Consider the following 18,995-nt stretch of genomic DNA (forward strand, 5'->3'; position numbering starts at 1 on the left):
GCTGCTGCCCCCGCGACCCGATACCGGATAAGCCGATGAAGATGAGGGACGTTATAGGTCACATTAAAGGTTGAAAAAGTTCTGACATAATTTATCTTTGTCTCGTTCTTTTACATCACAAGAACCTCGCATTTTAACAGGGGTGTGTGGACTTTTTATATCCACTGTATATCTTTGTCCATCTTTATAAAGTTCCATTACCTTGTTACACAAGTGTTTTTTGACACTTATTTTCTGCTCCCCATTTCTCAATATCTAGCCTGCTCAATGCATCCACGTGAGAGCTAACAAACTCATTGACTATTTATACACAGAAACTAATTGCAATTTAAAAAGCCACAGTTGTGGGAATATCATCTTTAATTGTTATTTTCACCAGTGTGTGTCTGTAACAAGGCAAAACATTCAAGGGTATGTAAACTTTTGATCAGGGCCATTTGGGTGATTTCTGTTATCATTATGATTTAGAAAGGAGCCAAACAACTACACTGAACAAAATTATATACGCAACAACAAATTACACTTTTTGCCCCCATTTATCATGAGCTAAACTCAAAGATCTAAGACTTTCTCTGTGTACACAAAAGGCCTATTTCTCTCAAATATTGTTCACAAATCTGTCTAAATCTGTGTTAGTGAGTGAATGTTATAATTTAGTGCCACCAGAAGGCCCGAAGATCACAGTCTTCCATTGGTTTTCGGCCTTGTCCCTTGCGTACAGAGATTTCTCTGGATTTTCTGAATCCTTTGATGATGTTATGTACTGTAGATTTTGAGATCCCCAAACCTTTTGCAATATTACATTGAGAAACGTTATTCTTCAGTTGTTGCACTATTTGCCCGTGCAGTCTTTCACAGAGTGATAAACTCCTCCCCATCTTTGCTTCTGAAAGAATCATCCTCTCTTTTTATACCTAATCATGTAACTGACCTTTTGCCAATTAACCTAATAAGTTGTGAAACACAACTTTTCTAGTCTTTTGTTGCCGCTGTCCCAGCTTTTTTGAAAGGGTTGTACATTTTTATTTCCTTTTGTCACACAATAAAATGTGGAAATGTTCAAGTGGGGTGAATAATTTTGAGAGCCACTCTATATTGTACTCTAGACAGTGTGGTACAACATTGAAATTGACCTCATGTCATTCTTGAATATTCATTCTAATGATGCCACTGTTAATCTGCTGACATTTGTCTGGGCCCGTTTCCAAGTCTTTCGCATGAAGAGGCCATGATTGATAGGGTCAAAATTGTGCCGTTCATTTAATTTTAAAATATAGTTCTTTGTATTTCACTTTGGACTATCCACCGTCACACATCTGAGCCCCTCCTTTCTTCTTCTTGCTTGGTCCATTCTTGCAAATAGCAGCTCATGAGTGACCTGTTTTATGCATATATAAAACTGATTGAACAAGTGTGCAAAGACATTTTGTGTAAGAGTAAGCATGTAGTTTGTATCAGCTGTTACCAAACACTATACATTTGTTTGACCTATTGTTGGGCAAAAATATGCTTTGCATTGACATTGCTTGTGAAAGTCATGAAATGACTGTCCTGCAAAAGCAATGAATACTGCTGTGCTCATAACATTGCAGTTGAGATGAATTTGACATCAGTTTTTTGGATAATAGAGAAAAACAGCAATATGGTGTACTATTACAATGATATGTTGTTGTCTCAACTGACCATTTTAACAAATAATTATCTTACTGAAAGTGAATCTGGACAGAAGAACATGGAGGAACTTCCCTTTAATGACTGAAATGGAAATGTAGGTTGGAAGTTTGGAATCTGTCTCTGCCACAGGCATGCAGGGGCGTTCATTTTCCTCCCCCACACATCTGCTTTTTGTGTGCATAGTTCCTGTTTGATATGTTCACAAAATTTGGAGCTAGTCGCACATGCAGTGAGAAAAGTGTGACTGCGTTCAAGTAATGCGTAGGATGCAATGTGCAGTAAAATGGAAAGTTTTGAGGTGCCCATTTCCTGACACATTGATGCTATACTGAGTGCTTTCTGGCGTATTTCTTAATTAATTCACATTGCCATCTTAGTGGTTGTGAAAGCTATAAAATGTCCAGTAACTGGCCTAAACATGGCCCTTGGCCAGATGGACGTTACTGATGATTTTAAGGAAATGGCACTAGTAATCTCTAAGGGAATTTGTGTGTTAAGTTACAGAGAACATAAATATAAAGTTCCTAAACTACTTACCAAACCCCCGGCCATGATCCATGTAAAAAAACATAACGTCTGACAGCACTTGTTTAAGCACATTGGACAAACTTGGTTGCCGATAGAGAAAGATCCACAAAGCCTTTGCCAAAATTCACATTCAGCCTCCCCCACTGATGTATGCTTGTCTGTGAGGTGTGGGTGTATGATGAACAGTGAGGGGGGTCAAGTGGGAGTAAATATGAACCGAATTGGATGTTGATCCAAAATTCAGAACTTCCTTCCTTTTGTCCTTTGTGTGTTTGGGGCAGGGATCAGCTCCATGGGAAGAGTAGATGGAGGTGGACTCTGTAATCTCAGCAGTCAGCATTCACCCACCTATATGTCTACAGCTTGGACTAATTATGATATTCCCATGTTCCTCTCTCTTATGGTTATATTGAGGACGTTTGGAGAGTGGACACATATGCTACATGCAGTGCTTCACAGGCCTACTATGTGGAAAAATGCCCATAATGTCAATGTGAAAAATTGCATCTACATATTGTTCTAAATTAATTACAAATATTAGAAAATAATTGATTGTGTAAGTATTCACCCCATTTGCCATGTCATGCCTGAATGAGCTGGGTTGCCAGCAACTGTCTTCAGAAGTCATTCATTAGTGGAATTAATGGAATATTTACACCGTTAAGGTGTTTTGCATGATTTGCAGTTAAATATACCTGTCTCTGGAAGGCCCCACTCTTGGTTAGTACAATTCTAAACAAAAAACGAAATCATGAATACAAAGGAACATTCAAGCAAATCAGGAATGAGGTTTTTCAAAAGCACCAATCAAGGGTAGGATATAAGACCATTTACAAGGCATTGATAATACCCCAGAGCCCAGTTAAGCCCATTCACATTTCTTTTCAGTCACTTTGGTACTATTATCAATAGAATGCTGCAGTGACTCAAAACTCTTATTTCTTGACAGATCATACTCGTAAATCAAAACAACTGATTTTGCATTTGGTTTATAAAGACCTTTCACCTTTCAGATCAGTGATTCAACCACTACGTTTTTGGTGAAATACAACAAGTACATTTGTTAAGTCATGAAAACATAACACAATGCAATTCTTTCAGTCAAGTCATTGTAACAATCAGTTAGTCCAAGACCAAAAAATGCAAGACGTATATCAAAATGACTAATTGCAGTGCTAAAGATAATGTGTTACAGTTTATTTCACTGTTTCCACATTAGGCAAGATTCTTACTGTACATTACCCATCACAACAGATAGAAAATAATGTCCATAATTTCTATCCCATAATCAGAAGTGTGACCAGTGAAGACATCTTCTACAATCATTGATGCAAAAAAGTAACTTTTATTGCAACATGTTTTTTGTCTAATCAATTGTAACAAATACTACCAGAAATAAATAAATTAAATTTCAATGTTTAGCACACACTACACTAATTTGCATAAATTCTGTCTTTTTCAATAAGCCATGATATATTGTCTATGTCACAATGAAAATCTTCATTTTTCATGCACTGTGGGAATAGGTTTTTGGCATGCCAAATCCAAACGTGTCATCGGTCGCCTGTGATGTCATGACAGGGCTTATCCATGAGCTGTAGGAAGGTGACATGCTCATGGGGATGGCGGTCAAAGACCTTCCACCTCCATAATGAAAAGGAGATTACAGGTGCTGGTCATAAAATTTAAATATCATCAAAAAGTTGATTTATAGAAATATTGGCCAACTGAAAAATATGAACATGAAAAGTCTGAGCATGTACAGCACTCAATACTTAGTTGGGGCTCCTTTTGCCTGAATTACTGCAGCAATGCAGCGTGGCATGAGGTCGATCAGTCTGTGGCACTTCTCAGGTGTTATGAGAGCCCAGGTTGCTCTGATAGTGGCCTTCAGCTCTTCTGCATTGTTGGGTCTGGCGTATTGCATCTTCCTCTTCACAATACCCCATACATTTTCTATAGGGTTAAGGTCAGACGAGTTTGCTGGCCAATTAAGAACAGGGATACCATGGTCCTTAAACCAGGCACTGGTAGCTTTGGCACTGTGTGCAGGTGCCAAGTCCTGTTGGAAAATGAAATCTGCATCTCCATAAAGTTGGTCAGCAGCAGGAAGCATGAAGTGCTCTAAAACTTCCTGGTAGACGGTTGCGTTGACCTTGGACCTCAGAAAACACAGTGGACCAACACCAGCAGATGACATGGCACCCCAAACCATCACTGACTGTGGAAACTTTACACTGGACTTCAAGCAACGTGGATTCTGTGCCTCTCCTCTCTTCCTCCAGACTTTGGGACCTTGATTTCCAAAGGAAATGCTAAATTTACTTTTATCAGAGAACATAACTTTGGACCACTCAGCAGCAGTCCAGTACTTTTTGTCTGTAGCCCAGGTGAGACGCTTCTGTGTCTTGTTCAAGAGTGGGTTGACACAAGGAATGCGACAGCTGAAACCAATGTCTTGCATATGTCTGTGCGTGGTGGTTCTTGAAGCACTGACTCCAGCTGCAGTCCACTTTGTGAATCTCCCCCACATTTTTGAATGGGTTTTGTTTCACAATCCTCTCCAGGGTGCGGTTATCCCTATTGCTTGTACATTTTTTTCAACTTTTTTTTACAACTTTTTCTTCCCTTCGCCTCTCTATTAATGTGCTTGGACACAAAGCTCTGTGAACAGCCAGCCTCTTTAGCTATGACCTTTTGTGTCTTGCCCTCCTTGTGCAAGGTGTCAATGGTCCTCTTTTGGACAGCTGTCAAGTCAGCAGTCTTCCCCATGATTGTGTTGCCTACAGAACTAGACTGAGAGACCATTTAAAGGCCTTTGCAGGTGTTCTGGGTTAATTAGCTGATTAGAGTGTGGCACCAGGTGTCTTCAATATTGAACCTTTTCACAATATTCTAATTTTCTGAGATACTGAATTTGGGTTTTTCATTAGTTGTCAGTTATAATCATCACAATTAAAATAAATAAACATTTGAAATATATCAGTCTGTGGGTAATGAATGAATATAATATACAAGTTTCACTTTTTGAATGAAATTACTGAAATAAATCAACTTTTTGATGATATTCTAATTTTATGACCAGCATCTGTATATGAAAAGGGGCCAGGTCAACAGTAGGGTCAGGAATCAGGGATTGGCACAAAACCATTCCTGAATCACATCTGAATGGTGGAACCTAACATTTTCACACACAATTTAATTGTGGAACTAAATCAGGTGTGCAGCCACAGCATTGTAAGACCCAAGAAGTGGCTTATGTCGTACAACCCCATCTTCAGATATGGCTGCACACATGAAGATTCCCCAGGCACATGGCCAGTTGCTAATTGACCAATGATACTGCGCCAACACTTGAGTTTTGGCTCGGTAGAAGCCTGCTTTATCAACAAAGATGTACTTGTGATGGTTCACAGCAGTTCAGTTTATAGTTTTGACCCTTCTCAGGGGCTTGCTGTTTATCCTGCTCCATGTTGAACGACATTGCCAAACCCTTCCTGAACCATTTTTGTCTGTTGGATCGGACCACACAGGCCAGCCTTCACTCCCCAATTTCATAATTGTCCCATGGCCACCCATGACCCTGTCGCCGGTTCACCGCTTTTCCTTCCTTGGACCACTTTTGATAGGTACTGACCACTGCAGACCAGGAACACCCCACAAGGGGCAGCAGTTTTGGAGATGCTCTGACCCAGTCATCTAGCCATCACAATTTGGCCATTGTCAAAGTCGCTCAGATCCTTACACTTTTCCTGCTTCTAACATAACAACTTTGAGGACAGAATGTTCACTTGCTGCCTAATATATCCCATCAACTGACAGGTGCCATGATAATGAGATTATCAGTGTTATTCACCTCACCTGTCAGTGGTCATAATGTTATGACTTATCAGTGTAGTTACCAGTTGCGGTACTACTGTGGATGGCAATCATGTCCTGTTTATAACATACTTGTATAGTACATAGGCAATGCAGTAGTCTTTTGTTGCTCACACTACCAAAAACAAGGTTTTGGGTTTGAATCCCACAGAGGTCACACAAATCTATGGCCTTAGGGTGGTGATTCTGTACTTCTCAATCTGAACATAATAGGAAAAACTATGTCAAATATGTACAGTATATTCACCAAATGGTTGAGTGATGATCAATTAGGAACAATGAGCATAGTCATAGTAAGGGGAATTTTAACAATAGAGAAGAAAATCTTGTAAAAAGTGAGCATAATCAGGGCTTGACATTGCCACCCGCCCACCCGCCAAGTGGAATTCGGCTGTTGCGGTTACATAGTCACTATTACTAGCCACTTTGGCGGGTGGCATTCTATATCTATACACAGGGTTTTTCCAGCTTTCATAACTCAAACCAAAATCTTGCAACGCCTCTGTGTGTTGGCATAGTAAAACATGATTTTGTGCGGGAGAATAGCCATACTGTCAATGAAATCTGGCAACCTTGCATACAGGACCACATGGGTCCAGACATCGCGGAGATGAGTAAAGTTAGAAATGTGGATCTTAGTTTTCTTTTACACCCAAGTATGTCAAAATATTTCATTAAGACGGAATAACCTCAAACTACATCCAAGCGGCATACATTTTGTTTAACTTTTCAGGTGACTTCTAGTATAGCCTACAATTAAAGATTTATTTAGAGAGAGATCGCGAGACAAATGAAGATGACTGTTGAAAAGATAATCAGATTAGAGTGTGTACTGTCACCAAGAACATTGGGCTATATATGCAATATACATTGAGATAAATTTACAATAAACATATTTAAATCACTAGGAATATAAATATATGAACATGAAGAAGACTTTGGATCAGCGACAGCAGCAGAGCCTAGTACAGATTAAGTTTTAATGAAGCACTTGTCCTGCGGTGGCCCTGTGTAACGAGGACGCGCATGGAGGACGCGCGCCATCCCCCCCGGCCTGGTATTCGGCGTACGTCATCGCCGGCCTTCTAGTCACGCCGCTCCTCCTCCCACAGCACTGTCATGAATTAACTGGTCTCTTAATTTTAACACTTCTGTTCCTCACTCAATACCCTCCTTTGTATGTTTTTGGAAAGGAAAGAAAAAGGTGCAGTGGTCTCTTCATTTGTTCCGGAGCTGTAGGTGTTGTGAGGTAGGCCAGTAATTAGACTGTTGTGCCGGGAATTGCAGGACTGCCGACAATCTGTTGATATTCCGTTAGCCAAGACACCCAACTCCAACGGCTCCCGTCTCTGGCTGCTAATGTGAAAAAAAAGATTAGGAATCCTCTTTTATGTATTTCTAGTAAATCTAGTAAATGCCTGCATGTTTTGGCTCCATTATCCCTGCGTAACAGGCCACACACTGCTGCCTAGGTAGCATTATAATACCCTTCACAGAGACTACAGCCTGTGTGTATCTGTTAACGAGCTAATGAGAGAAGCGGTTTGTTTACCACAGATAAGAACAGGCTGTCCGAGCACTACAGCGCTAAGATACCCCTGACCACTGGGCAACCTGTTTCTTAACGTCACTTGAGTTAACGCACACGGACATCGCAGTGTGTAGTGGTTGGACAAACAGAGGGAAAACACGACAAACAAACAGTCCCACGGCAGAAACAACGAGGCAGGTTCAGCCTCTTTATCTGCAGCCTGTTCTTCTCGACCCGCCCACGCCGCCTGTGGGTTGGGTCAGGACAGCCGTCGTGGAAGTGTGTCTCTGCCATGGCATAGTGAAACGTGAGGAGACACTTGGTGTGGCCAGCCATGCTATACCGTGACACCATACCCGTCTACAGTATCTAACCAATAGGTTGCGTTAACATTACCAACAGACTTACCAGAAGCTTCACTGCCAGGCTTTATCAGAGGCCACATTTAACAGACCAAAGAGTCTTGCTTTCTCTCTCTCCATTTCTCTGTGATTCTCCCTTTCCCTTTCTGTCTGTCACTCAATCTCTGGCTCCCCTTATTCCTCTTTTAATCTGCCCCTTTTCTAATTGTGTCTTGATCTTTATCTCTCTGTTTGTATCTCTGTCTCACACAAACACACACACACAAACCACAAATACAGACCCCAAACACACACACCAAACAACACCACACACAGACACACACACACACAGGTCTGGCACATATTGAGTTGTAAATGGTGTCAGCCCAATACAAATCCCTTCTGACATATGAGCATGCCACTGACCCTATTACCATGACAGAATCATGACAACACTGACCCAATGTAATACTGTGAGCATGTCATAACATCAACGTGTGTGTGTGTCTTTATTGTGTGATGTTTATCTGTCTGTTAATGTGTGTGAGTGATGAGTGTGTTTTGTTCGTTTCTATGCAAACACCGATTTACATATCAGGCCTGGCAACACACACACAAACACACACACACTTTTCCTTATTTGGGTCTCAATTCCCCACACAGTATCAGCTGTGCGTTCATGTGTGTGTGTGTTTGTGTGCGTGTGTGTGTGAAAGAACCTCTTGGTTGTGCGCTTTTGTTTTACGTGTGTGTTCAGAGTGTGTGTATGTCCACGCTAGAACTCTAAATAAACACTTCTTCCTTACATGTGGGCACAGGCAGCAGAGTTAAACCCACCTCCCTCCTTCCTTTCATTTCCAAGCCTCCTTCCTCTTTCCTCTCATCCCTGAACCTGAGTAGGCGAGGAGGGTTTCGACTGACAACAGAGATGTATTGAAATGCCATTTGTTGTTAGATGGGCCTTCTCTGAGTGTACAATACATAGAGGAACTGGGCAAGGTGCTGGGCAAAGCGCTACTAGAAAATACAGCCATGTTATACAGGCTAATGTATATTCCAACCATGAGCCATAACTGGCTTCATCCAAGTATAGAATAGATTTGGATGACAATAAACTGGCCCCCGATTAAACAGACACACTTACCCATATACTTGAAATGTGTGTGTCCAAACTTTTGACGGGCACTCTACAGTTAATTAAATGTAATGCTTTAGGGAGAGCTGATGCATGCTGGAATATCTGTAGGTAGTCTAACACACTGAAGGTGAGCTTCAACCATCTATAGTCAAGGAGACAAAATGTGGACTTGGGCCGTTGTTAATGCTCACATTCCACTCTGTGGCGGCACTGGGAGAAACGTCAGCCTCGTATGAGAACATTGCATTGATTCGAAACCATGTCTTGGATTTACATTAATATTTGCTAACTTTGGCATTGGAAAAGCACAAAAGAAGAAGTCAATAGCCTATTTCTTTATCCATTCTTAGCTTCTCATTTCATTTGGCATTACAACGTAATATGACTCCTGTCAGGTGACGTGGACTTGGAGTCATGGTCTGCAATGGCTACTCATGCAAATTTGACAAAGGATTATGCTGAGTTTTTTCTTAAAGAGAGATATTTTTGTACTCATCTATGGTTGCTTGCAAACCTACAACTGTCTTCCTGTGATGTGGGCTTAAGCTTTGGGCTATGGGACTCTTGTTGGTGCTACACGTTAAGATAAATTGCTACCTTGTTTATAGTTTAAAACATGTTTTTTATGTTTCTCACAGTACAGCACATCCGATTTTCTCCCTCATTGTAAATAATGTACTGTTCCTTCAAACAATGGAGTGATGAATGCTGTTGGTTAGGGTTTGTAGCAGAGCCATTTAGATAGGCCAGAATTCAGTGTGCCAGCCATCTTTGTCAGAGCACCCTATCGACTAACAAAACAGAAAAATAAATACCATTAAAGCTGCAAGCAGCGTTTTAGGAGGCCAAGTGGGGCACAGGAAGCATCTCACTGCATTCTCTCACTAGAGAAATGTTTTGCTGTTTAAAAATGCCCAATGCCGCTAGAAGTCCGGATGTCCATTTGAAGAAGAGGAAATCAAAACAAAACAAAAAGACCTTGAAACCAGAAAAGGAACCAGGCAATCCTAGTTCAGCCGATTAGAAGGGATGAATATTGTTGTCACTGGCAGGTTTCAATCCCTGGTTTTCTATGTGGCAGACTGTCTTTAATCATTATGCTATTTAAACAGCAGAATGCAGCTTTTACCTCAGCCATTACATTTTTGAGAAAATAACGTGGACAACAGATTTTATTTTAACGGAACTAAAGAGTAGTCTTGCACAAAGACTGTATAGATAATTGCTATACAGCCTACTTATAATGAAAACAATGACTCCAATCACTCCATGGCTGATTCGTCTCTTTGGAAAACAATAACAGTATATAAGGGTCACATAAAACAATTATTCTCCTAAATATATGAGAATCATACATTATATTACAGAGGGGATATATATTGTTGTGTGAAGGCTGAAAAGTACAGAGTGGATATACATTTCTGAAATACAAAATTTGGAACATCTCAGAGGGGAATCAAACCATGGTCAAAATATTGAAGAATAGGGATGTCCCAACTACACCACAGGGGCTATGGGTTACCCCGACAGCTCTCTATCCTCTCCAAATGTAAATTTTACACCAGCCATTACAATTTTGCTGAGATAAAGTGGGCAACAAAACGTTTGTTAACAGAACTAAAGTGTACTGATTACTATAGATGGCTAGCTAATAGCTATACAGCCTACTTATAACGAAATCAATGACTCCAATCACTCCATGGCTGGTTCCTTTCTTTGGAAAACAATAACAGTATAAAAAGGTCGAGTAATACAATTCTTCTCTCTAATATATGAAAATCATGGTATTAGAAACATGTATTGTTGCGTGAATGCTGAAAAGCACCTAGTGGATAAACATTTATGAGATACAGCATTCAGAAAGTCAGAGAAGGGAATTGAACTGGGGTCACACTATTGAAGGACCAGGATGTTTCCACTACACTACAGGGCCTGCTGGCAGTCCAAATAGTCTGAATGGGTTGTGATCTATAATACCTCAAATAGCATACACAGGCAGATATTTAGAAAATCCACCAGAAACATTTACAATATAACTGTAAACAGTTTTATTTTAGGCATACTATAACAAAGCTACTGAAGGTTGCAGCCAGGGAAGTTTTTGTCTATTCTGAACAAATCCTAATACGTCATTTGTTTTGTCTGCAGCAAGGCTAAAACAGCGGTCGGCTGCATGGCAGTCTGTGTCTCTAACCACTAAGCTATTTAACAAGGGATAGCATATCACTCCCTCACTTAGTAAGAGACATTCCCTCTTCATAGCCAACTTCACTTACGCGGTCTGGCAAAAACCATGTGTGTAGAAAGTGGAGAATGTGTGTATGTGTTATGTGTAGAGATATGGGACATTGTGCTTGTGGGGGAAGAGTCGGGTTTCTTGGATGAAAATATGCATGTCTGTTTGCTGAGTGACAGGAGAATGTGTGTGTTATTTTATGTGGACATATAAGAGTGTGTGTAAAGAGAGACGAGAGAAAGTGTATTTGGAGGGAGGGAGTAGAGGGTAAGGTAGGAATATGTGTGTGGAGCAAAGAATGTGTCTTGGTGAGGAGTCGGGGGAGGAGAGTGTGGATTGTGTGTGAAGAGAGAATATAATGTGTGTTATAGTGTGGAGGGAGGAGTGCATATATTAGCCATCTTGTGTTTGCCACCCTGCGTTAGCCACACGGCATGCAATTCGGTTCAGCGGTCTCAGAGGAGATGTCGTTAACAAGTTTTTCACCAAATTCAAAATTAAGGAAAATCCAAGGGGCGAATTTGAAAGACCCGGAGACTTTTTGGTCAGCATGAGAAGGGGTATATCTGGAACTTGGTTGCGTGTCTCTATGACATTTGGTTCATGAGATTCACCCCACCCTCAGCTACAATAATAACACACAAAAACAAACTTCTGGGTCTACAATCAGGCAAAGTTTGGAGCGTTTTGAACCGGAGGGGACCGAGCTATGGACCTCTGAAAATGGCCCTGGAGAATAATAATAATAAATATAGCTGCAAGCAGTGATTAAGGGGACCAAGTAATGACAAGAGGAAACGTTGAAGCTCCTAGGAATGCATAGGTTACTGTAATTAAGCAAGTGGGTACACACAGGGGTTTTCCTGGCTCAAAATTAGGCAAAGGTGGTACCCCTACCCTTGCACTCTACCGAAATACTTTGTATAATATGTGGCTACACACTTGAAAAAGACAACTATTAAATCTGCCTTGTGATAAATCTGCCCTGCTGTCCATGTCCATGTGAGCAGCTAATGCATGCTGCAATGCCCTCCGTAAAATCAACCAAAATATACAAGCAATATATTTCTTCATTACATTAGCATTTAATTTAAAAAGAGATATGAAATCACTCATCAGCTATATAGCAGCCATTATTATTGTTGTCTATTTTCGTTGTTATGCTATATTCTTGTTAAAAATCAAACAGAGCTGTATATATTACAGCATTGTCATGTTATCTTTTCCTTCATCCTTGCCTTGACGCCATATCGTTAATCTCCCTCTCTTGACCTCCTTCATCTGTTCTAGGCTCTGCTGCTTTCACAGATCCAAAGTTTTTTTCATATATATATATATATATATATATATATGTAGTCTCATTGCAATGAGAGTAACATTACGACATACGTCCCTACAACTCCCATGAGCACTACCTACATACAGTGTTTGATTCTGGCCCATTTGTGTTATGCCTATTTCCTTGCATGCCAGTGACCCACAGTGTGAACTAGACAGGCTACAATGTAGCACTGATAAAAAAATAAAACATAATTTACCATCAACAAAATGGTGGCTAGTGAAAATTCTGAGTAGCTAGTAACTTTGGAAAACCACTAGCCACAATGGCTGGTGAGCCCAAAAGTAAATGTCAAGTACTGAGCATAATGTATTTCAATGTGAAACATGTCTTTCTAAAAGTTATCTGTACTCAGTCAATGTCAGGTGTACTTAGAGTTGTGAAATTAGCCCAAAAATGGAAAATAAACAAAACTGACACTAGCAATTCAGTAGTCTTTCTTTTTATGTATGCTTTAAAGTATTAACAAGCGCACCAACACGGTAACAACAGACAAATAATAATCTGTGAGGTACATTGGGTGAACAACAGAATACAAACACAACTAAACAGTGATTGGAAACAGATGCGTCCTCGGGATGTGCTGCTGCCATCACTCTCCTGCTGGTGGTTAGTACACCGGTGAGGTGGAGCGCCGGAGAGGAAGGGGACCCGCGATGCCACGCCGAGCAGACGTTACACTCCTTTGATGATCTGTTGGGTATTTTGTACTATGAGTGGTGGAATATTGTCACACACTTGTGTGAATTGTACCAAAGCATCTGAAACAAACTGTCAATAGTGTCAAAAGTTCAGAGGTAGCAATATTCTGCAACATCACAACAGCCGTTTTCAATCAGAATATTTTGGTAAAACAGAAACATAGCCTAGATATTACAGGTTTTATTGTCGCTTTGGTACTATTATCAATAGTATGGTGCAGTGTTTCCAAATACTTTCTACAAAACCCCAAACTGATCATACTTGCAAACCTTTAAATATTGCTTTCAAAACCACTGATTTTGCTATAATTTAGTTGCTAAACATCTTTTACCACCAGATCAGTGATTGAACCATTATGTTTTTGGTTGAAATACAACACGCACATTTGTTGTCATCAAAACAAAACATACTGCAATGCTTTAAGTTTAGTAATTGTAACAGTCTAAGCTGCTAATATACTTCACGCTAAGTCTGTGTATCCATACGCAGGATGGCTGCCACATGTACCCTGCGTACTTTTGGTCTGTCCTTTTTGCACATCTCCCTAGGCCTTGAGTGTACACATACGCAAGGTGCAATACCAAAAGAAATCATTGGGCAAATTGTAATATCTCAACAATTAGTTTCTTGCTCACACCAGATTACAATTTCTTATTCATTACAGTTTGTCTCAGTCTGTTTGGTAAATTTCTTGAAAGATCCTTAATATTGGCAAACCTGTAAGGGGATTTTCACAAAAACAATTTGTCCAAACAGCACAACACAATGGATTACCTGCAAAACCTGTAATTTGCTCAAAATCCTCAGTTCATCTCTCAAAAGTAAATATTTGTCAGGGAAAATATCAGTGCCATCAGATAAGTCCTTGTGTCATTGTTCACAAACAAGATAGTCAAAATGCTTAGCTATGTTGTCAATATAACAGTGCACTCTGTAAGTATTTTCTGATGTAAACTATGCCTACAGTTTTGATGACAATTAATGAAAATGCACAAGGCTGCACAAGGCTGTGGTTCTGTCAACAAATTACAGTACAAAGTAATTGCGAAACAGGAAAGAAAAAGACAAGACTATTTTACAGCAAAAAGGAAAAAGAATTACAAATTTGAAAGTTCAACATAAGAAACAGCCCCTAGGCAGAACTGTACATGCAGCAATGTATGGGAAATTACAGTGCAGTCTTTCTACCCCACCTGACCTCTGCTGGGACTCAGATACTCATCTACATCACAACGGATATCTCCCTGTGCTATTCATCACGGAAATGATCTATTGCAATGTCATCTGCAGGCATCTGCTATGACGTCCTCACATGCTGCATCCATGGCAGCTAGCAGGGTCATCTGAGTATGTGTCTGAGTGTAGAAAATATCCCTGACAGATTATGACAATTGGTTCAACCATTTTGCATTTAATGACTTATGCAGTGAACTAAAGCCTAGATATTTTGGGAGGGAACATGACATAAGCAATTGATCAACATGACATAAGCAATTGGTAATGTAGGAAGTACAATTGTACATAATCAGTTGCATGAATGTACCAAAGCATTTTTCCTATGACACAGTAATGAAATAGGCAAAGCAAAGATATTTTCCCTTGTTGCATCGCAGGGGAAACCATCAGATATTATGTTGAAGAAAATCTCTTGCCTAACCAAAAAAAAAGCGAAAAGATGTCCACCAAAAACATGGGAACTTATAGTGTTATGTTCCATGAGAAGGTACAATTCATTGTTTTTTATGGAACTACTGCAGGTTTTTTCATTGTTGTTGCAGTTTTTGTTTTTCATGGATATAATTTTGTGGCGTATTTTCAGCTCACTATCTGGGACTTTATATCAAAAAAATATGTACAAATCTGAATCAGAAAAGGTTTTATTGTCAAGTAAGTTCCAAAAGAAAAAGAGAAGTTCTTCTGGCCATTGGTGCAACAATCAATACAATACAAAAGTAAAAACAAATAAGAAAAGTGGACTGAGCATAAAAATAGTAGACTGCAATAATAAACTACTAGAAATAAAAAGTATAGGTAAAGTGCAAGATTTTGTCCAGTTTAAGGTTGTTAATGTATGTGGGGAGGGGTAATAGATTGGTCCAGTTGAGGGTTATGTGTATATGTGGGGAGGGGTAATAGATTGGTCCAGTTGAGGGTTATGTGTGTATGTGGCAGAGGGTTATAGATTTGTCTGTTGAGGGATGTGTGTGTACATTTGGAGTGGACTATAGTCAATTTGGTTCCAGGGGCATGTTCATGAGGCCTACTGCTATAGGAAAGAAATTGTTCTTGTGGTGGGAGGTTTTGGTCTTGATAAAGCTCAGCCTTCTGCCAGACGGGAGAGCACTGAATAGTCCAGTTCCGGGGTGAGTGGGATCAGCGCCAATCTTTGCCACTCGCCTCCGCGTTCTGCAGGTGTGTATGTGAAGTAGAAACGGCAGATTGCAGCCAATCACCCTCTGCAGAGCGGATAATGCTGTGTAGCCTTGCCTACCAGGGCCAGGTGACATTCCAGGCTGTGTCTTCAGGGACTGTGCCAACCAGCTAGAGAAGGTTTTCACCTCTATATTCAACTATATTCAATTCAAGTCACCAACTGCTTCAAATAGACCACCATTGTCCTTATACCAAAGAAACCTTCCATCACCTGCCTGAATGACCACCGCCCTGTAGCACTGACCTCCATCATTATTAAGTTCTTCCTGTACTTCCTGTTCACACATGACTGTGTGGCCACACACAGCTCTAATGTCATCCTTACATTTTCGGACGACACCACCCTCCTGGGTCTCATCTTCAATAATGGCAGATGGGGGAATCACACCCCCATACACATCGATGGAGCTGAAGAGTAGAGAGTCTCCGACTTCAAGTTCCTTTGTGCATTCATCAAAGATGACCTCGGCAGTTAAAATGGCCAAAGAAATGCCTATACTTCCAGAGGAGACTCAAGACGTTTGGTATGTCTGCAAAAACCCTTACAAACTTCTACAGGTGCACCATTGAGGGCATTCGCTCAGGCTACATTACTGCCTGGTACAGAGCTGCTCCACTGCTGACTGCAAGGCCCTCCAGAGGGTGGTGAAGACAGCAGAGTGCATCCTCGGTTTCCATCTTCCCTCCGTGCAAGGCATTGACCACACACAATGCTTTAGGTAAGCAAGAAACATCATAAAAGTCTACAGCCACCCAGGCTATGGTCTGTTCACACTACTGCTGTCTGGTAGATGTTACCGGAGAATCAGTACACACTTCCAGACTCACAGTTTTTTTCCTCAGGCCATAAAGCTTCTCATCCAGCAACACGTATCTATTATCATATTGATTACATGATCACTTCAAATGCTCTAATCAATATGATTTGCCTAATAATGCACACAGTGTATATATATACACTCACCTAAAGGATTATTAGGAACACCTGTTAAATTTGTTTCTGACCATGTCCATCCCTTTACGACCACCATGTACCCATCCTCTGATGGCTACTTCCAGCAGGATAATGTACCATGTCACAAAGCTCGAATCATTTCAAATTGGTTTCTTGAACATGACAATGAGTTCACTGTACTGAAATGGCCCCCACCGTCACCAGATCTCAACCCAATAGAGCATCTTTGGGATGTGGTGGAACGGGAGCTTCGTGCCCTGGATGTGCATCCCACAAATCTCCATCAACTGCAAGATGCTATCCTATCAATATGGGCCAACATTTCTAAAGAATGCTTTCAGCACCTTGTTGAATCAATGCCACGTAGAATTAAGGCAGTTCTGAAGGCGAAAGGGGGTCAAACACAGTATTAGTATGGTGTTCTTAATAATCCTTTAGGTGAGTGTACACTAAGGGGCCTAAAGTGTGCCAAGAAAACATCCCCCACACCATTACACCACCACCACCAGCCTGCACAGTGGTAACAAGGCATGATGGATCCATGTTCTCATTCTGTTTACGCCAAATTCTGACTCTACCATCTGAATGTCTCAACAGAAATCGAGACTCATCAGACCAGGCAACATTCTTCCAGCCTTCAACTGTCCAATTTTGGTGAGCTCGTGCAAATTGTAGCCTCTTTTTCCTATTTGTAGTGGAGATGAGTGGTACCCGGTGGGGTCTTCTGCTGTTGTAGCCCATCCACCACAAGGTTGTGCGTGTTGTGGCTTCACAAATGCTTTGCTGCACACCTCGGTTGTAATGAGTGGTTATTTCAGTCAAAGTTGCTCTTCGATCAGTTTGAATCAGTCGGCCCATTCTCCTCTGACCTCTAGCATCAACAAGGCATTTTCGCTCACAGGACTGCCGCATACTGGATGTTTTTCCCTTTTCACACCATTCTTTGTAAACCCTAGAAAGGGTTGTGCGTGAAAATCCCTGTAACTGAGCAGATTGTGAAATACTCAGACCGGCCCGTCTGGCACCAACAACCATGCCACGCTCAAAATTGCTTAAATCACCTTTCTTTCCCATTCTGACATTCAGTTTGGAATTCAGGAGATTGTCTTGACCAGGACCACACCCCAAAATGCATTGAAGCAACTGCCATGTGATTGGTTGATTAGATAATTGCATTAATGAGAAATTGAACAGGTGTTCCTAATTAACCTTTAGGTGAGTGTATATATATATGTATTATGCACAATTATTTGCCTGTGTGTACGTGTATGTTAATCTTTAGGAAACGTATGCAAATGGCTTTTTATGTACATGTACATTTAACTCAAGTGCTATTGGCACCCTTCATAAAACTGAGCAAATTTGAAAGCAAAAAATACACAAGACAAACTGGCTCAAGGGGGAGACATATAAAGATGCTATAAAAAAAAGTTTTTGATATTTTTGTCACCAAGCCAGGCCTGGAGTGGATATCAGCACTGAGCCTCTTCCTGTAAAGTCTGATCAAGTTGGATCTTTTTTTTCTTACCTAACAAGCATACATATCTTATTCAAACAGAGAATATTTCCTGTTCTGAAAAATTATATCTACAGCTATTTGAAAATAGATAGGCGCTTGTATAGAGGAAATACAATGTTTTCATATCGGTATGCATGTTTAGCCGATTAAGACATTAGATGTGTTACCCTGTTTGGAAGACTATTACAGAGCAGCACAACTATGCCTTCTGCTTTGTTGGTGTGACCCTACATATGATGCAAAATGGAGGGACATAGAACAAAGTCAAATAAATACACCTCTCCAATCCATACACATTTTTTTGACTTTCTCCCTGAGACATGCCACTATAATGTGAAAAATACTGGAAAACCTGGAAATCTTACTTGAATCTAGTTTGATTATGCTATTTTTTGTTTGTTTTGTTCTACTTCTCTCTGTACTAAGACCAACAGACTGGACTCTTGAATGAGCAAAGGACCCTGCTTAGCTTTGCCTTGACTTTGGCTGAACCAAAACCACAGATCATAAGAACCTATGATCTCAAAGGACAATCATATACACAAAGGGACCTTGGACCATTACATTTCATTGTAACTAAAACCTCATTGTATAAACAAAATGTATTTCTTACACATTGACAAGTATTTCGTCTTACCTATGATGTCTGTTCTTTTTTTTTTTACTTTACTAAATGAAGTTTTTTTTAAAGCCATTAGATGCATTCATTAATGTATTTTA

This window comes from Esox lucius, chromosome 20 (genome assembly GCF_011004845.1).
Source record: "Esox lucius isolate fEsoLuc1 chromosome 20, fEsoLuc1.pri, whole genome shotgun sequence".
NCBI classification, from domain to species: domain Eukaryota; kingdom Metazoa; phylum Chordata; class Actinopteri; order Esociformes; family Esocidae; genus Esox; species Esox lucius.